Here is a 22,202-nt window from a genome sequence, read left to right as displayed (position 1 = left end):
CCTGTTTTGAATGTAATTCAGGAGTCTGCAAAAAGGCCAACTTCCTCAGATCATATCTCCGAAAATATCGCGCAAACATATCTGACATTCGGACCCAAGGTTCAACGCCCATTCTTCTCAAATGGGTTGTTTTTGCGACTTCTGAAACATCACAGAAAAAACGTTATAGCAAAAATTCCACGATGACCTGTTTGGAGCAGCGAAACCCTAGAATCCAAAGCTCTGATACCAAATGTTATGAAACCAGCTCAAGAAAAGATAGAAAAGATAGATCAACACCTTAGAATTCAGCCTCTTCGAGGAGGCAACCTCCTTTACATTACATAAATGAACAATTCTTGGATGATACAAATTATAAAACCTTCTTTCTATATATAGTAGTCTAAGGAGTCACAATATAATCCAGCCGACCTAACAATAATAATATAAAGCCACAAAAATAACAATAGAGGGATTCTATGGGCCACTGAAATAACAATATGGGGGTAATAGGGGCACAACAATATAAATAAGGGGTATAACTACAATAGTAATGCGGTAATCACTAGTATTATAGGGACCCAACAAAGAAGTAACTTAGATAGATAATTGGGTTCATCGAAGAGTCATGGGCAAGAACTAAGGCAGGAAGGCTCTGCTTCCTGGGCTTATGTAGAGAAAGGAAGGCTCTGTAGCTGAGTGCATGGAGGCCTAGGTAGAGTCCACAGTTGAGTGCATGGACCCTTGCAACTGTGTGCACAAGGAAGTTTGATTCTATAATCAATGAATTGAAGATCAATAAAGATAGTTTTCCAAAGAATTACTAAGTATTTTTGTTTATCTCTTTTAATATTATATGCTGTGGATAATTGACATGTTTTATGAATTATTAATTAAATTCTACGCAATTGTATTGAATTTATCTTAATAATATATGAAATGAATTCTTAGCCACTTCCATGAAGATTTTGGTGATTTCTCTTATGTTTTCTGACGAATTAAGTAGATCTATGCAAACTCCAATTTAGGATTGCTTTATGATGCGCGTAAGTAGGTGAATCGACTGTTAAAGGTCTGCAAGGACTGATCGTGGGCCTTCACGAAGGTTTGAAGGCCGCTTTAACTGAGTTGCAGTAACGTGCCCTAGGAGTTTATCGATCTGTGCGAGGGCAAATCCAAGGTGCTGAAAGACATCACACTAGCCCCTAGATGCAGAAACTTGGTTCTTGCATCCCCCCATACTACTTTGGGTGAGACTGCAACCTACGCTATGCAGGTTGTGATCTAAAGGGAAAGTAGTGTAGGGCTTTGTTGGTTGGTGCAACTAACTTTGAACCTGGGTTAGGACCCCCTAAGCCAACATGATTCAAAATTATATAATATCATTCTCAAAAATATTTTTTACCCTCTTTTTTTCGTACACATCAAAATTCACTAATTTCAGTAGACTTAGATACCAAGAAATTAATAGATTTAGTGGTATTGTAGTAAAACTTATTTACATGGTAAGGATTTTTGTGCTAAAGTGGCAGTGAATCTCCATAATTAAAATCCTATCTATATATATCACTTTTCTTTTCTTAATTATTTTTGCTCTCTCTATGTCTACTTTTATTTAGTTCATTATTCTTATCTTATTCATGCTATTTTGCCTTATTAATCTTATTATATCTTTCCATAATTCTCTCTATATACTTCATATTTATTTTTTCACCTATATTTACCTTTTACTTGCTATATTGTCTTACTTTTCTTCCTTCCCTAATTACTTTATCTATTGTTTATTTTTATTTTTATTTTTCATATCCTTTATTTTTTTTCTATTCCTTCTTTGACTTTCATTATTTTTACTTTTTCTTTTTAAATATTTAATACCTTTTACTTTTTTGTATGATGACTAGTATGATACTTTTTTTTTCTTTTTTTCTTTTTTATAATAACACAAAAAAATATAATAGAGTTGTGGCTTCTACCTTTTACTGTGGTGCAAAAAATGTAATAGACTTGTGGCTTTCACTAACACTTTTACCCTGGTGCCAATTTAACCATCGTGTTTTCCTATCATTCTAAAGTCAACCTTAAAACAAAATATTCCACATCCATCCTATTTTTCAAGCTCCATACTTTACCATAATATAATTTATTTGTGCTTCTCAAATTCTACAATGAATACAACGAACACATAGTTTCATAAAACCACCAACATTTTCTACACATTATTCACTAACCAATGGTCTATCCCATGAATAGATGCTTCTCAAATTCTAAAATGAATATAACCAACACATAGTTTCATAAAACTGCCAACATCTTCTACACAATATTCACTAACCAATGACCTATCCCATGAATAGATGCTTCTCAAATTCTAAAATGAATATAACCAACACATAGTTTCATAAAACTGCCAACATCTTCTACACAATATTCACTAACCAATGACCTATCCCATGAATAGATAAAATGAGCATAGATCGAGTTTAAATTCAGATCTAACATGAGTATAGAGGGATCCAATTTTTTCAGGTGCAATTTTTTTATGCGCAGACATTATTTAAATATTTTGTATGTTTATTTAATTTTTTTCATGTGCAATTTTTTATGAGTGAATATTATTTAAATATTTTGTATAGTTATTTAATTTTTTAATTTTTAGATTTTTAGTTACATGATCAAAATTTCAACTTTGATGATAGATAGACAGACTTACACATCACACTCTTTGTAAATAGATATCTCAACTCAGAAATTAAAAACAAAAAATATTGCAAAATAATATATAACCAAAAAAAATAAAAAACCATACATAGTTTCAAGTCCATTCACCATTCTAACCCATGGTATTCAAAATTAAGCAATAAGATATAATTATAAGGTCCATTTCATTCTCATCCACTATTCTAGAAGTGTCTGCTCACGATTTTGACCAAAAAAACAAAAATTCTATTTTTCAATTCTGGGTCACGGTTTTGACAAAAATTGCTACTTTTCACGATTAATACCACTCACATCAATTATTAAATTTAAATGTCACCCATTTAATTCATTCCAACTGAATTTAATGAATGAAAGTGATTGATTTTTTACCAAATTTTTTCTGGTTTTCACCATTTAAATCATCCCAACTGAATTTAATGAATGAAAGTGCTTGATCTTTTTACCAAACTTTATCCAACGACCAAGTTAATCTAGGTTTCATTTTTTTAAAGTGTGATTAATCTCAATGGCTCCCAATTAAATTATCCATATTGGGCAAATTTAATTGGCAGAAATCTGATTCATACCCTAAACGTTAACATTAGCTAATTTAATTACGACACAAATTGATTCATACCCAAAATTTTAACCTGAGCGATTTTACATATGACAGGCGCAATATTCATCTCATATTTTGGAATTTTGAGATACTAGGGTGGTTTAATCTACTCTTAATTATTGAATTTGATCACCGCAATTCTGAAATTTAATTGCATATAATTAATTTCTTTGTTAAAATAGTGCATTTAATATTTATTTATTTATTTTCATCAATCGCGATAATTTAATAATTTTGAATAAAATAACAAAAATCTTATTCTTAAGCTTATTTTACTCAAGGATATTGAAGTTTTGAGAATAAATTTGGAGCATAAAGAGGTTAAAATGCTTAATCAATATATATTAAATAGAAACCAAGTGAAGAAGAAATTGATGGGAAGTATTTAAAAAAAATGAAATATTTGAGAATTCATGAATTTGAGTGAGTGAATTTTGAAAAACATCCTAAAGTAGAACTATAAATACAAAATCATTAAAAAAAATGTTTCTCAACAAATACTAGCTAAATTCCCCCTCAATAGATCCTAGCCCCGTTTCTTTTAAAATTGATATTTTGTGAAAATAATTTTTTATTTTATTTTATGACATATGTTGTCAAATAAATATCTACAAATCTAAAATGATAATATTAGATATAAAATTTTATAATGCTTTCAAGTAAATCTAATTAGATCTAAGTAATTCTAGAATAACAACAATAGATCTAATTATATTTTGTAGTAATAATTTAAAATGTTATTCCCAAAAGTACCTAGGGTTTGAACTTTGCTTTATATTATATGTAACATCCTAGAAATTATGCATTAAACAAAATACAACAACCAAGCTATTAACATATGCAATAAAAAATTAAAATGTTGTGAGTACCTGAGTAGTGAATATTTCTCATTGAGTTTTACGGTTTTGTGACTTGTTTAAATTATGATGATCAGAATTGCTACCTGCAACAAGGAATTTGGGGATGACTCTCCACCCAATTGTAGGCTTAGCTTCTCAGTATATTTCAATAGATATCCGCCCCAAGCCCTCAACCAACTTACTATTGCCAATTATCTATTTCCTCTAGCATTTCCTTACTCAATAATGAGTGAATGAATGCTTGCCTCTTCTTCCCCCTTCTCCACGATTAAATAGAACAAATGGATATAAAAATCACAAGGGGTTGGAAAGGGATATGCATTTACACCATCCATGTGTCTATGCCAACTTTTTATTTTATTTATTTATTATTACATTTTCTTTGTTAATCGTTATTTTATCTTTTCTTGGATATTTATTGTTTTATTTATTTATTCATATATTTTCTCTTCGTTAATTGTTACTTTATTTATATTTATATTGTTGTATTTACCTTATTATTATTATTATTGGATATTATAGGAGATGAATAATAGTGAATACTTCACAAGGAATTTCAACTTGTCTTCGAGATTGTGCTCTACCCCTCTGCTAGAAATTTCCATGGATTGTCAAGTCCTTTGTTGGAAGTGTTCATGGATTATCATGTCATTTAAGGAGTAGGGAATGTTTCTATCTAATACAATATTCATCTATGTAGATAATGTGTCCCACTAAAACTATTGATGCAAGGCTACCTTGTCCTCATGTTAAAAACACTTTTCACTATTTGAAACTTTCTTCAACACAAGAATGTCTTCATGAAGATATGCTCTAGAGTGATCACTGTAGATTCTTCTTGCTGGACCAAAATTGATTTTATGCCACATATGTGAATTAAGATTTTTCAATTCTTAGACTGTAGTGTTTCAAGTTAGCTCTTGGTGCTCAAATCAGAGGTTAGGTTATATAATGTATGACAGAACAATGGATTAACAAAGTGGCTAACAAATATCATACATTAGGACCTATTTAGTACATAAAATACTTGATAAAATATGCTATGAACATAGGATAAGATACAATTATTTAATGAGTTGAATATGTGACAAGAAGGAAAGACAAAAGTTACATAATTAATGGATTAAATGAGTGATCTAGTAAGGATCTGAAGATACAAGTTAAGAGAGGGTTGAATACATAGTGATTATGATCTAGCTTATGGCAGATAATAGGGTCAATGCAATAGTGAATTGGGAAAGAACTAGGGCCTAGGTGAGGATGAGGTTTTAGAGCTAGAAAAGAGATGCAACTAGAGGGTAATAAAAAGGTTAATAAGAGTGAGTTGAGGTAAGACAAAGAGCAGAGGTGAGACAAGGTTGAAACAATTGCAGATTGAAGAAATTGTGGATTGAAGCAAGAACATAGGTGAGACAAGGCTGAAACAAAGGTTGGAATAGATGTGAATTGAAGGATTAACAAGTCCCTTTCCCAAACAAAAAACCATAGAAAACGAAGCCCTAGACCCAACAAAAAATCAACAAAATATCCTTCAATTTTTGTGCCACCAATGAGGGTCCTGCACAAAGAATAATATCAAACTCAAGCCAATTTAAGATGATTCTTTCTTCCACTAGGCCGAGAGAGAATTTCAGAGTGTAATACTTTAGATTAATATTTGATTCACCTCTTTTGGAGATAAATATGAGACACATTTATAGCGCTTAGAGGGCTCGAAGAATTACACAAATGAAGGGAAACATTTGAATTCTAGTGTGAAGTCGACATGGATGTTAAGGCTATTTAAATTGAAACTCAAAACTTTTGGAGTGAAAACCCTTGTTGATGTTAATGTTGTTTTGAATTAGATTTTGATACCTCCAACTTAGCCATAAGTTCTTTAATTTATTTTTATTAAGGATACCTCTTAATTTCGTGAAAGGACTAACAAATAATAGGTTTCCACTTCAAATTTTAAATTTAATTCTTATGGTTGAAGCATTATTAGAGCCAAATTAGAGCTACCACCTCATTAATATTTGGGGTTTTTCCCTCAAGTTGAGGATTTCATGTTCAAATGAGAATATCTCCTAAACCGTGAGGTTTCTTGTGATGAGCCACATACCACTTGAATTAACTCAATGAGGAGAATCCAGTGACGAGGATATCCTAGGAAAATTTAATGATTTTCTTCTTCAAAAACCTCCATCAAGTGGAGGGTATGTCCATTGCCCAAAAAATCCAAACCCTAGGGCAAGGTTTCCAACCATCCTTCCATTGGAGCTTCCAACTAATATAATCTATACAAATATTAAGAGAATTCATTAATGGATCTTGATATCAATGAAAAAACCATTTAACATGGGCATGATGGCCTGAGAGATGTAATTAGGGGTTTAAGTTAGTTTGTGGCCAAGAAGTTCAGGTGTGAAGGTCCCAGAGATATAGTTCAATGTCAATTGAAGGCCTAGGCCTAAACTACTTCGATAATTCATAGTTTGGAGTTTGGGGGGTGGTTTAGGAGTGTTTGTTGAGTGTGTTATGTTACGAGCCCAAAACCTGGAATGATCCTTATAATGGAAATTTTTCCTAAAACAAGTGAAGGGCTCGTCTGTTGGGGCCCAAGAAAAGTGGCGAAGTGGTAAGTTCCACATAAGATTACCCTTGACATGTGGGTAGGGTGTGATGACATGGAAAACCCAGGTGAGGTGGAGGGTTTCAAAGTGGGTGCCACATGGAAATACCTTATTGACATGGAAAGGGTTTAGTGGTCAAGTTTTAAACAACCATAATGTTTTTATCCAGGAGTCAGATTTCGATCAAATTTATATCCCTGAAAATCTCTTAATGAGTTGAACATAATGGTATTATTTGTTCTAAGTTTTAATAAAGTTGAGGAAGAGAAATTACATGACCCCATTTCCATGATGGGACTATGGAGGTTAGGTTTTAATGAAATTAATGTCTTTTGGTGCCCACGAATGGTCTATTGGGTGGATGGGGGTGTTACATGATGTGAGAAGATGAAAGGGGAAGGTAAAACTAAAGGTAAGGAAAAAAGGGAGGAAGAAAAGAGAATTGTGTGGTTGATTAAAGAGTTCAAAAAACACAGAAGTTAGAATCGATAAATAACACATATGTAGAGGAAAAGAGAGAGAGGAAGAGGTGATATGGGGAATCTTAAAACATATGTATGAATGAAGTGGGATTCACATCCTCTAAGGTTCATAGAACCCTCAAATAATTTTTCTTCAAGGCATTCATTTTGGCTTGGGGGTGGCTAGCTGCAAGAAAGATACAATGTAATTGTGCCTATAGTTGGGTGAGAAGTTCTCCTTTCTTCAGTTTCTAGCAAGATATTGTGTGTCAAATAAATATATAATATTCTTTCCATTAATGAAATGATATTGTTGTTATGTGTTGCAATTTATTATTTTAACATGGGTAATGCTTGGAATGTTCCTGCTTTATAGTGAAGACTATATTTGAAAAATCTCCAAAGGACACAATTAACTTATTAGATAATTCACTGAAAAGTTCTTGAATCTTGTAAGTGTGATGTAAAATATAAATTCAGGCCCTTAGAGTGTGTTAAATTAATGTATGGATACAACCACAGAGCATCATGAATGTTCCACCTAGAGAAATTAAAGAGCCTTTAAGTTGTCATAAAGTTGAAGAGTCATTGAGCTCACTTAAAATGGAACAAGAGTGTAAATTTCATGGATAGGTTGGATGGTTTATTTTATATTCTCTTGCACCAAATAAAATTTCATAAGGCTTATGAAAGATATCTGGAGAAGTTAGTGCATGATATGACTTTTGTTAAGGATAAATATTTATCAAAGTTGTATTATTTCTTTATCTTTAAACTATTTTGTAGATTGTGTGGGGAGAAATATAGATATTTATATGCATGTAAATTCGAAGAGTTAATCTAAGTTGATGTATTCCACATGGAAATATTTCAAGTGGTAATTATTCCAAATTAAGCATAAAGGTGTGCAAGACATCCTCTCTAATTTGGTGGAAATCTTGTTCTTTTCTCTTATATTTTTGGAGGGGAAGAGTTATCAGTCAGGACTCTAGCAATCTCTTTGCCTATTGACCACTATTACTTTAGCATTGACTCATGCAAGCTATAATGTTTAAATTTGATAAACAAATATTTATTTTCCAATATTACTAATTTATTTTATTAAACATTTTAATGGACCATAACTTGAAGGTCTTATTACAACATTTGTACAATATAATGTTATGTGGGTAACTACCTTCTGCCATATTATAGTTGCAATATTTATGCTATATAAGTTTTAGATATTTAGTAACGTATTTACCATCAATCACTATCCACTATGCTGGCATAAAAAAATGGATAGGAAGAAGATGTGAATAAATATATTTACCAGAGGACTTATTGCCCACCATTATATATGAGTTCTTCAACATCTGTCCACCTAAAATTATGCAAGTTCTTGCCCTTTAGTAGACATTTAATTTTTCCACTTGATATATCAATTTCTAATTTTTCTGAAAGAATAATTTGTACCACATTAATAAATATGAGTAAAAATATAAATGTGTAGATTTACTAGTGGTTAATATCCACCAAAATTTATGCAAATCCTTGCCTCTTAATAGGAAATTAATATGTTTAGATGTAAATTTCATGTTTTTACTATGTAAGAAATTGGTGTGGAATCATCCCTCTTTTGGTGAAAATATTGTTATTTTCTCCTATATTTTGTAGAAATTTTTGTGTAGGTTAACCCAATAATGCAATATAAATCAAAGCAGAATACTATAACTTACTTCTACTATCAATTTGTGGAAGCTTAAAGATCAAGTTGAACAATATAACCAAAAGAAGAAGAATCAATGGCACAACACACATGAAAATACTTTGGGGAAAGCCTCAGCTAAAAACTCCACACTATTGTATTATCATACATGGCAGAAATACATAGGAATTATATAGAGCCTTAGCTCTCACAGCTAGCCAGCTCTCGGTACAATCCTCACAGATGCTCACAGGCAATCTTGGCTTCTCTCCAGCCTTCCTCTCTGCCTTCCAAGATCCTATTTCCTTGCATTGTTCCTTGTGGATGATTCACCTATTACCAAGTGGAAAACCAATCCTTTAAAACTGTGCAATCCTCAAGGATAAATCCTTGACTGCATGCATGATTTTTCTCCATGAGAAAACACATTCAACTTATCGTACACTGTCCTTGAACATTTATCTCAACTGGGTCTTTCTCAAAATAGACATGCATGAGTTTCTGAGGGAATCTTCAGTTAACTGGAGTAGCACTAGTTGAGTGCATTAATGCATCAACTAACTGTTAATCTCACTATTAGTTACTCAAACAATTTGGAGCTAATTTAACTGGAATTAACTCAATAAACTAATTTAACTAATTACAACTCAAATATAACTCGATCTTATCTCCTTAATTTAAGGGATAAATCTTGCATGACTTAAGAAAGACTTCTAACTTGAATTTCTCCAACTAATTAATTTAAAATAAATTAATTAATTATTTCCAAGTAGCTGTTAAGACTAAATTGGATTTTAATTCACAATTTAATTCAAGGAAAAATTAAATTGGAATATTCTTGTTTCCATATTTCAACACTCCCTCTCAACAAGAAAGGGATTATCTTCCACCCTAGTCCTATCTCTATGGAACTCGAATTTACACTTTGACAATGCCTTTGTCAAAATGTCAGCATCTTTCTCCTCTGTCGAAATATACTGCAACAACATGATCCTCTGGACCTGTGAAAAGCCATGGGCCACAAATCTTAACTTATGCTTCTCCACACTACCATCAGCAGCTTGCTTTACCTTGTAAAACCAACAGGAACTCACAACTGACTTGTTCTCCGGTCTCGAAACCACATCCCAAACACTGTTACAAATTATGGAGTCATAATCCTCCACCATAGCATCAACCCAAATCATTTGTTGTACTGCTTCCTCAAAGGAAGATGGCTCAGTCTCAACACATTACCTAGCAAGGGCCATGTATCCAGTGTACCTCTCAGGTGATCTCCTCTGTCTGTGCTGAGAATATGGTGCTCCCACATTCTCTCTCGCATCCTCCAACAATCTATTAGCTTCTTTTGTGCGCTTTTGTCCATCTCTTGAAGACTATGCTTGAGTGGATGTCTCCACTCTTGGAACCTCTGCATGCGGTTGCTCCGCATTAGTTTGAGCCTCCTCCTCCTTAGGAACCAACAGTTCCTCCACAGCATGTAGTTGGAGCTCCCTCTCAAGGGAAACTCGCATGGCCTTCTGCTCATCAAACTTGATATCTCTGCGAACCACTGTCCTCCAACTGGTAGGAAAGTACACCCGATAGTTGTGAGGTGTATCAGTGTACCCCACAAATATCCCCAACTCTGTTGTCGGCTCAAGCTTCTTCCGTGCATCTTTTGTCACATGGCAATATACTGATGAGCCAAAGATTTTGAAGTGACCCACATCTAGTCTCTTACAGGAGAAATCTTCCTCTGGTTTCTTCATCCCAAGTATGTGATGCGGGCTTCTATTCTGCAAATAGGCTGTTGTGTTGCATGCCTCAGCCCACAAGTGAAGTGGTAGGCCTTGGTCATGTAGCATTTCCCATGTTGCCCCTACAATAGTTCGGTTCTTCCTCTCGGTCACCCCATTCTGCTGTGGGTTATGAGGTGCCGTCAACTCTCGTTTAATTCCTTCCATTGCACAGAAGTCCTTAAACTCTTGAGAGACCTATTCTCCATCGTTTTAGCTTCTCAAGGCCTTGATCTTCTTCCATGACTCTTTTTCAACCAAATCTTTGAACTCACAAAACTTTGTGAAAGTTTGGTCCTTCTTCTACATGAAATAAATCCAACATTTATGAGAATAGTCATCAATGAAAATCACATAATACATTTGCTTCACTACGGATGCCGTCGAGAATGGTCCACACAAATCAGTATGAACTCACTCTAAGATAGCCTCTGCTCGACTATCTCGATCATGAAAGGAAGACTTGGTGTACTTTCCCAAGGTACAACCTTTGCATGTGTCAACTTGCTCAAGTTTGCATTTAGGAATTCCTATAGATATCTGATACATTATCTTCAAAGCCCCATGATGCAAATGGCCCAACCGCCTGTGCCACAACTCGTCAATGTCTTGGCTTTGCACCAATTCTTCTTTCATCCTCAATGCTGCACAATCATCTACTTCTAGTTTATAGAGATTCTTCACCTGAATCCCTATCCTCTTGGTCTGACCCATGGCTACGTGTCTTAGGAACGCCTTTCCTTTACTGAAGACAGCATCGTAGCCTTTGTCCTCCAACATCGCGACCAATACCAAGTTCTTCTTCAGTCCAGGCACATACATCACACCTGTCAAGCTGAGAGGAGCTCCATGCTCCCTCTAAAAAGAAACTGTGTCCACTCCTAAAACACTATACCTTCCGTCGTCACCCATCTCTATGTGCATCTTGAGGTCTTTCTCCTCCAAGGCACTGAATACATTTTTATCACCGGTCATGTGGAATGAGGGTCCACTGTCAAGATACCAGACACAACCCATCATTGATGACACCATGCATGCGATGAGGGTAAAGTCCATTTTGAACTGAGAGGCTAATTCATCACCTTTTGATCCTTCCAACGATCCCTTCTTGGACTTCTTCGATGGGCAATTAGTTGCATAATGTCCCATCTTGTGACAATTAAAGCATCTTACTTTTGACATGTCACTCTTCTTCCCTCCATGAGGATAATTCGATTTGAAATGGGAAGCCTTCCCCTTCCCTTTCCTTGCCTTACTTGTTAATGCCATATTTTCTTCATCATCATTCTTGGATGGAGAACCATCTCGTGTGCTCCTCCTGATCTCTTCCTCCATAAGATCCTACCACAGTTGTTCCCAATCTGGCAGTTTCTCCCTTCCATTCATAGAGTCCTGGTAGCTATTCCAACTCTTTGGAAGGCCAAGGAGAGTGAGGCTCACCATATCATCATCGACAGTAGTTATTCCCACATTTCCAAGCTCATCTCTGCAGGTGGTGAGCTTGTTCATATATGTGGAAATAGTATCGCCCTTCTCCATCTTGGTTCTTTGAAGCTTATCCTTGAGCGCCAATTTCCTCTGGTCGCTACTATTCTGGTAGAGGTCCTTCAATGTCTTCCACATTGAAAAGGGAATATCCTTCCCATGGAGACTCGAGACAATATGGTCTCAAACTCCCTCAAGGATGATCCGTCTCGCCTTCGCCACACACTTCTTCCACTGAGCCAAATCTTGTGCATTAGTGGAAGCCGGCTTTGGGATTTCTTGATCAATGAATTCCTTCAAGCCATTGTCTTCTAATACAACCTCCATTCTATCTTTCCATGCTATGTAATTCGAGCTACCTTCCAAGGCATACTCGAGTCTCAAGCCATAGAACACCATTGGCCATCATTGAAGTATGATATGAATTCTATTTGCACCTGCAACCCCGAACCTCAAACTTCGAATTCTCTTCTCAGTATATTGTTCATAGCTTTGATACCATGTAGAAAATCTAATATAGGTTAACCCGATAATGCAATATAAATCAAAGCAGAATACTATAACCTACGTCTACTATCAATTTGTAGAAGCTTAAAGATCGAGCTAAACAATATAACTAGAAGAAGAAGAATCAATGGCACAATACATATGACAATACTTTGGGGAAAACCTCAGATAAAAACCCCACACTATTGTATTATCGTACATGGTGGAAATACATAGGAATTATACAAAGCCTTAGCTCTCACAGCTAGCCAACTCTCAGTACAATCCTCACAGATGCTCACAGGAAATCTTGGCTTCTCTCCAGCCTTCCTCTCTGCCCTCCAAGCTCCTATTTCCTTTCACTGTTCCTTGTGGATGATTCACCTATTACCAAGTGGAAAACCAATCCTTTAAAACTGTGCAATCCTCAAGGATAAATCCTTGACTGCATGCATGAGGTTTCTCCATGAGAAAACACATGCAACTGATAGTACACTATCCTTCAAAATTTATCTCAACTGGGTCTTTCTCAAAATAGACATGCATGAGTTTCTGATGAGGGAATCTTCAATTAACTGGAGTAGCATTAGTTGAGTGCATTAATGCATCAACTGACTGTTAATCTCACTAATAGTTCCTCAAACAGTTTGGAACTAATTTAACTGGACTTAACTCAGTAAACCGAGTTAACTAATTACAACTCAAATATAACTCAATCTTATCTCCTTAATTTAAGGGATAACTCTTGCATGACTTCAGAAATACTTCTAACTTGAATTTCTCCAACTAATTACTTTAAAATTAATTAATTATTTCCAAGTAGCTGTTAAGACTAAATTTGATTTTAATTCACAATTTAATTCAAGGAAAAATTAAATTGGAATATTCTTGTTGCCATATTTCAACATATTTTTGGTGAGAAAAACTTATTCTTAAAAGAAGGCAATATGTACAAATGTAAATTTCATATTTTTACTAGATAAAAGACTGGTGTGAAATTTCCATTTACCAAATAAAATTTTATGCAATAAAATTTACCATTAATGGAATGCATATTTATATATTATAAAGCTTGGGGAAGTAAGTCTTTTCGAGAAAATGGATTGTATGGAAAATGGGTTGGAATTTTTTCCTAAGAGAATGGTGTGTGTTATGGCGTAAATCTACCTCAGGCTGAGAAAGGTAGGTCTAGGGTAACATCAAATCATGCTTAACCTGGTAGCTAGCCCTACCAGGTCGGGAGAGGGCTAGCCCTACCAGGTCGGGAGAGGGCTCTCTCCTTGTCAATCTCAGGAAAATATAGGAAGTGAGGGGCTTGAGATGACTGATGTAAAGACTAATTTTAGGCTAGGTATATGCTCAGAGAAGTTTGATTGAATTTTATGGAGGTTTGCTGGATCAGATGTGAAAGGCAGTTTTGGGTCCGGGGAATGATCTCAGTTTTGCAGAGGGTTCTGTCGGGCGAGGTAGGAAAGTGCTTTAGTACCTTGAATTAAGTGAAATGGAGAGATTTAAGACTAGTGAGGAGTTGGATAGGGTATGGAAGTGTCACGATTCCTCTTCAAACAATAGAAAACATGTAAAGCTAAACAAACTCTAAGGTAGAGCACTGCAATATCAATGATTTCCACCTTTATACTTGATTCATTTAGTTAAGTTGAAAAGAGAGAGATAATGGCACACATAAACACATGTAAACTTGAATCATAGAAGGAAAAACAATACTAAATCACCTTGCCACAAGAATCGCACAAAATGCTGCAAACCCTGTTCTATTTCCTTGCCAAACTGTAGAGATGAATGTACAATAATGCTTGAAAAGCATTCACAAGAGTCCAACCTTTACAAATGACTGAAAAAGTACTAGATATAGGAAAAAAACCACCCATGCTAGCCTTTAGGGGTCGAATTCATGAGTTTAGGAGCTATTTCAACAAGATCTAAACTAAGAACTGAAAAATAGGCAGTGGAACAGCTTGCCTCTAAAACCTAGGAAACTGATTCATTTAGTTCAAAACCACCTATACATGATGTATCTACCTCCTTGAGTCAATTTTCATCATTTTTACATCAAAGTACATCAAATTACATCAATTTACATCATGAGTTTGACCATGAGAGAGAAAAAGTCAAACTAAGAAAAGACTAGGTGAAAAACAAAGTTTTTTAGCAAAAATGGCACTTTTTCATCATGTGCGTAGTGCCACTTTTTTTGTGCATAACACTTTTTCCCAGTTTCTTTTGGAGGCCTTCCCCTTCACCAAATTATCTCCAAGTGGGCTTGTTGGTAAGGTCTATCTATCTACTTTTTAGGATAATTGAAATTTTTTAATTTGGTGTCCATTTTCCCCTCCAAAAATTAGTTCTCCCAACACTGCTTCTTGTATGGCCAAAAAGTGGTAGATAGGGCATTTTTCAGGTGTTTTTGACCCTTTTGGAGGCCCAAAACTTGTCCCAAATTCCTCTTAATTTCTGGGTATGCATAATTTTTCATGAGAAATCTAAAAATTTAAATTTTTCCTCCAGAGGAGGTCCCTATCAAAAGCGAGCGCCAAGTGGCACTACACACCTGCCAGAAAAACTTGTTTTTTCCTTAAAAATTTCAAAATTGCCAAAACGTTTGCCAAATTTCTTGAAATTTGACATGAGCGATCTACATTAGGTACTATGTTGGGACAATGAAGCTTCAGCCAAGATATTGAGATTATCTTTCTTTTTCTTGCTCCTCAAAGATTTCCTCAACTTGGCTTTTAGGCTCCTTATCCTTGCTTTGCAAATCTTGTTTCATGCCAAATAGTGATAAGCCAAATGCCTTAACATCTTTTTATCCTTGTTGGATTTCTCAAGAAGCTTATCCAAGTGCATATTTTCCCTCTCTAACCAAGATTCCCAGTCAGAATCAATCTCTTGCTCAAGCGGTGTCAATTTGACTTTCCTCCTCTTTGCTGCTTGTCTGTTTTCCCTTATGTTTTGTAGCTCCATGATTGTCTGCTTATCCTCCAAATGCTTGTTCCATTACTCAAGGTAATTTATGATCCACTTATCTCTTTCAAGGTTAAGAGATAAGTCATGGATGTCAGCTTCTTGTTCTTTGATGATCTCCTTGAGTTTTGAGCTTTAGGAGCCCAAATTAGTATCCTCATCCTGAATCAAAATGAAATCTCTCTCCTGACCTTCAGAAGGCCCTTCATCATGCAATGGTTGTTTCCCTTTATCTTGTACCTTCTTTTCTAAAGAAGAAGGTAAATCCCCTTTCACCCCAGGTGAAGATAGCATTTGCCTATGGTTTGATGAAGGAAACGAGACCCCTTCCACTCCAGGTGGAGATAGTACTCGTTTGGCAGCTACAAATAATCTCCTGGTGCCTTTTTGATAAGTGATAAATACTAACACACCTGTAGTTTGAGTCTCATGAACTTCTTGTTGATTTGAAGGCCCTCCTACCTCTTGAAATACTGATGGGGCCACTTGAGGGCTTTTTAAAACCTCATGTGAAATGAAAGCATCCCATGAAACATTTAACAAGTTCAACTGATGCAAAACAACGATATTGATCAATGCAAAGTGATAAATGCTATTGTACTTTTGATGAGGAGGTTTTCTTTGCACCAATGTGGTCATTTTCTCAATATTTCTACATATGAAATAGGGGAGGTTCATCATCCTCACTCTAGTGAAATGCATCAATAATCTAACATGATAAGTGTACAAGCGAGAAAATTTCCCTTCACAGCTGAGGTATTTGATAATGAGCTTCGTGAGTAGAGCATAAGTGTCCTGTAGGTATCTGAAAGGAAAGACCCTACTGATTTGCTTTTGATAGCTAGCCTTGATATAAGGCTCATAATGCTCTTTGTCCACAAGCTGTCCTTTGTTCCATTTTTCACCCACATTAGGAATACCTGTTGCTTCTGCTATAGTTTCAGGTGTCAAAGTGAAGGTAACACCTGCTAAATTGACCTGACCATTGTGAAGATGAAGGACAAATATCTAGCAAGCTCATGGTGGTATTTCACCCTTTCCACCATCCCACAAAACTAGTAGCAAGACTGATGTTTGAAACATGTTACTGCAAGAGGACAAGCTAATAATTCTATGAGTGTAGTGGGCTCCTCCCAGATGTTTTTTCCTCCCTTATGTGGTTTTCTTGGTGCATGAATCTCTTGGGAGGAATCACTCACAATTTCCTCATCCCTTTCATAAGTTGAATCTGTTTCCATATTGGCCATTGTATGGTGTAAAATGATGAGTATGAAGAGATTTTATATCAAGAATAGGTGATTGTTGTTTGATGAATGGGACTGATGGGTAGGACTGATGAATGAAGGATTTTGATGTTGGTTGTAGGGTTATTAGGGAGTGATAGTGTTTGGGAATGCAGATTAGGGTTTGGGGAATAGTGGGAATTAGGTGTTAGGGTTTTAGGGTTTTTGGGATAGGGGGGTAGGATGAGTGTGAATGATAGAGGGAAAGGGAAATGAAATGAGTGAAATTTCAGTGGAGAGGAATGTGAAAATGATGTAGGGGAGTAAAACAGCAAGAATGACAAAATTGCAAACCCTAAACAGTTTTTGTAATGTAATTGTGCAACAAATTAGGGTTTGATCTTTCACCTATCAAAACATCATGAAGGAGGACTAAATCTCTTGCAATGGCAATTAGGAGGCTTTACTTACTTGGAAGAATGAATTTTGTAAAAATTTAGAGCTTGGCAAGGTCGTTTGAGTGAAATTTAAGCTTGGCAGACTAGTGCACCGCGCCAACACTTAGGTGTGCCACGCCTAACAGGTGCGCCGCTCCAGTTCAACTCCCTGTGTATTTACAACGTTCTTTGCATTGCATCGAGTAGGTGCACCGCGTCAGGCAGGTACGTCGCGCCTATGCCCAGGTGCGCCATGCCAAGTGAAACTTCTAAGTTTTGCTGCGATTTCCCTTTTTTCGCTTAAAAAATACGATTTTGTCTTGTTCTCTCTCTCTCTTTGAGCAAAAATGAAGTCTTTAACACAAGAAACACTTTATATATAAGTGACTTTAATTTTTTCATTTAGAAAACCCACTTTCTAAAGTTTGCTTTTTCACTTTGTTCTTTAAAACTCGATTTTGCAGTTTGGCTCTCTTTTTTACATTTGATGGACTAATGCTTTGATTTTCTTGTCTCTTTTGCAAGAGTTTGGCAAGGTGACCCAGGGCTGTAGATGATGCTTTATTACATATGAAAACGATAAAATTACATAAAATTTGTACAAGAAATGGAAAAACCTTGTTTTTACCTCAAAACAGAGTTTTGAGGTAAAAACCCTTTATGGAGCAAATCATGAGTAAAATTTGTGATTTTATGAACTTATTGAACATCCTCATGTGACTGTTGGCCTGTTATTGAGCTTTTGAATATCATGGTGGTAAACCCTAGACCTAATGAGACTTGAAAACCCCTAAAATGACTTTTGCAACTGAAATGAAATAAAAATGACAACAAATGATCTGTACATGTGCAAATAGGCCAGCAAATGAAAATCATGAGCGCAATTGACAAAGAACCACTACCATCAGATGATCCATAACCTAATGGAGTGTAGCTGATTGGATGAGACACCTAATATGCATGCAAAAAGAGAAATTTGATCATGATGGAGGGATGAAGATACCGACACTCATAGTGTGCAAGCACAATTTCGGCATAAGTGTTGAAAATTTCGCTAAGTAAAAGTCCATGTAGAGTCACTAATGTGGTTGAAAAGTGTGAGAAGAGGTACACACTTGCATAAATTGGACATTAAAATATTATATAGTTTAAAAGTAGGAAAAAAAATGTTAAAATAATAAATGTTTTGGAAAAGTGGTCTAAATATTTTGACTTGAATGTAAATAATAACTAATAAAGTTTATGGTGAATGAAGTCAAGAAGTAGATAATAATATGCACTTAGTAGTCTTTAGGTTGACCATGCTGAGAGAAAAAGGAAGAGGGGCTTAGGGAAGAAATGGAACGAGGTAGATCAGGAAGACTTAATTTAAGTAGATACTGTGGGGGCAGTCATACATCATCCAATACTTGTATAATATGGAAGGGTCTAGGGATCAATGTGGAAAAAAACATGGAAGAATGAACGAGAGCTGAGATGGTAGTAAAAATTGAAAGAAATTTTTTTGAGGTAAGACGACATGAAATAGTAGCCAAAGGGAGTGACATTAGGTCAGGGTGGCCTTCAAACTAGACAAAAGTTGCGATAGAGACACAAATTAAAGGTAAAGTGAAGTAGTAGAAATTAGTAGATACATGAAGGTTAACATACTAATCCATGAAGAGCCTTTCACTATTTAACCATAGCTTAATGTCTTGAAATCACCATCCACCTTGCTTTGGCTTACGATTGAGGGTCATAATGACTAAAAAATGCATGGTTATTGCTAACGATGGACCTAAACGATGCAACAATGGTTCACCTACACATCCTTGAATATTGTACCAGGACTATAGGGTCCAAACCTCTCCCACACTTATTCATTATGGCATAGTACACATAATTTTTATCAACCTTCAATGGTGCAGAGCATCTCTTCCTAGCCAAATCACTTTGTGATTTGAGCCTCTATAAAGGTGGAAATTTTGTAAGAAGATAAGATCATCATGTATAAGAAAGCATAAAAGTAGCTTTTTAGTTGCTAGATTTTAGGCTTTAGTTAGATTTTTAGTTTCTAGAACTAAGGAGAGGAATCCCTTGAGAAATTCTAGATCTTTCCTTCCTCAAGAGAATTCTAGATCTCTCCTTCTCCAAGAGAAGTCTAGATCCTTCCTTCTCTAATAAAAAATATGGATGTAAGTCATTTTCCCGGTGTGTTGAGAGAGTATGGAAATTCCCAATATAGTTATGATGAGGATTATTTATGTAATTCTATTTGTAGATATTGGTTATATAAAATAACTTTGTTTTATAAATATTGTGTGTATTGGAATAACCAAGAGTCATTGAAGTGAAATTGTTAATTATTAAGTGGTATTAGAGTAGCAGAATCTGAAGGTTCATCCTTGTGTCCACATTATCGTCGAATGATCTCTCAACATGTAAGTGAGGGATGATCATTTTAAAGAATTGAGCTAGGTTTCCCATGGATATCTCCTCGTTGATCTATTTTTTTCATGTTTGTAATCACTGAGTGTGACCTAAACAAAAAGGATTGGTTAAAAGAAATCAACATGTGGAGAAAAAAATGTGGTTTTCATATTTTAGATTTCTGCAATTAGTATTTTGTTGCAAATTGGTTTCTGAATCCATCGCATCATAAATTTTTGTAATTGATGTCTTGAACCAATCAATGTGGTTGGTTCGAAATGTTGATTACAAAAAATTATGATGCAATGGATCCAGAAACCAATTTGCAACAAAATGGTGTTCTTCATCACATATAAAGCTTTTATGTTTGAATCATAATTTCAATTTGATAAAGTAGTAGCAACAAAGAAATCAGAAAGACATTGTGGTGGAGCCCTTGCAAACTAATAAAGTGGTGATAGTGAAGAGAATAAAGTAAGTTCTTAAAAGAAGAAGTGTGATGTGTAGAAGCCTAAAGTAGAGTAAGCTCAAAAGGTTCTAGTGAAGAGAACCAAGAGAGAAAAACAAGACCAGGATTGTTGAGGTATTGTGTAGAAAGAGAGAAGACCTATTACTATAGAGGCTACATGCAACTCTCAGTAGGCATGAAGGGGCTCACAAGAAAATAAGTGAAGGTGGATATGGATAGTCATGTAAAGGCTTTAGAGGAAGGAATCCATAGTAAGATGAGTGATACAGAAGTGGAAAAATATTTTGTTGAATTGAATGAATGGATCAAAGTGATAAATAATTTTTTATAGAAGAAAATTTCAGAATATTTTAGACGAGGGATTAGAATAAGTAAGAAGGTCAGGTGGCCTATTGTAAAATTGTATGCAAGAAAGTTGATACATAGAATGAATATTTTATCAGGATAGAGAGAAAGATCAAAGGACCATTAAAAAACAGGAAGTAATCCACTTATGTGAACCATGAAAAGGACCAATTCTTGCATAAGTTGATGATGTGAATATAGTTTTAGATTAGAATGAGGAGATGATGCCAGAAGCATCAAATGAGAGAAAAGAGATTCTTAATTTTAAAATTAATAAACTATGTGATTGTAGGTTATGAAGATAAAAAAACCACTACATGTTGTTATAATGGAAGAGGAATATGAAGGATTGTCTTGTGATGATATAAATAAAGGAAAACATTAAGAAGAAAAGATGACATATTTTGAAGAAGAATTAAAGTTCCTAGAGGAATGAGTGGCATAACTTAAAGTTCAAGAAGATTGCATAACAATTATAGAAACAAAGAAACTAGAAAATAGGATGGAAATAAGAGGAAAGTCTTATCAAGAATTTTTGGAAGATGAAAACATAATTGAAGAAGACTACACAATAATTGTAGGCACAAAGCATCCAAGAATTCCCAATAGTATTAATGAAGTACATGGAGTCTTAAAATGGGTTATGCAAGATGCAAGTGTGAATCTTGAATAACATGTCATAGATGGTAGATAATAGATGATGATAGCAAGAACATGATAATTAATTGTTGGTGTATGATCATGGAGAATAATTTACAAAAGGAAATAATAAATTATTAAGGAAGCAAGAGTAATGACTATACAAACAAGGAATGTAGAAGTGAAGCAACAATAAAGAAAGGCAAGTGGACAACAAGCAAATCAGGTTTGGGATCATGGAAGATTGAGGACAATTGCAAAGAAACAATTCAACAGAATATGTTGACAACAACAACATCAAATATGGGATCCAAGTGGACTTCAATAGATCAATGATACATGACTAGGAGGTCATGAAATTTTGTATCCTAGTTTTTTATGCAAGAGCATCTCTCCCTAGTCAAATCATTTTGTGATTCAAGCCTCTAAAAAAGGAATAAATTTTGTAAGAAGATAAGATCCTCTTGTATAAGAAAGCATAAAAGTAACATTTTTGTTCCTAGATTTTAGGCTTTAGTTATATTTTTAGTTTCTATAACTAAGGAAAGGAATCCCTTGAGAAATTCTAGAGCTTTTCTTCCTTGTAACCACCCCTCCCATATCTACCCAGTTTCACCAGTCTATTGGGGTAAACATGAGATGAGGGATACCATGAAATGACTTAAACTCCTAAGTATAGTTACGGAAGTGGAATCGACAAAACAAAATTTTATTGGCCTTCCTCAGGAGCTACAGGACTCACAGGAACTAAATAAGCACTCCATAGGCATAACACTGCATCCATGTAACTTTAGGCTCCTAGTCTCATACATAAGCCTATAAGGTAGCGACTGTAGTCCCAATTTCTCAGTTATGAGCTTGCGACACCAGAAATAGTGCCACCTTTTCATGTCTTGTCTCTAGACCACTACCCAGAACTCAGTGATACTTTCTAGAATGATAAATGACATCAAGACAAAGATATTCATACAAAATTTTCTCAAATACTTGACCTAACCATGCCTAACCATGACAACCATTTCATGAAACAT

The sequence above is a fragment of the Pinus tabuliformis genome, chromosome 1_2 (assembly GCF_031772625.1).
Source record: "Pinus tabuliformis cultivar Carrire ecotype Pingquan chromosome 1_2, CPIR1, whole genome shotgun sequence".
Lineage (NCBI taxonomy): Eukaryota > Viridiplantae > Streptophyta > Pinopsida > Pinales > Pinaceae > Pinus > Pinus tabuliformis.
Note: the sequence above shows the minus strand (reverse complement) of the source record.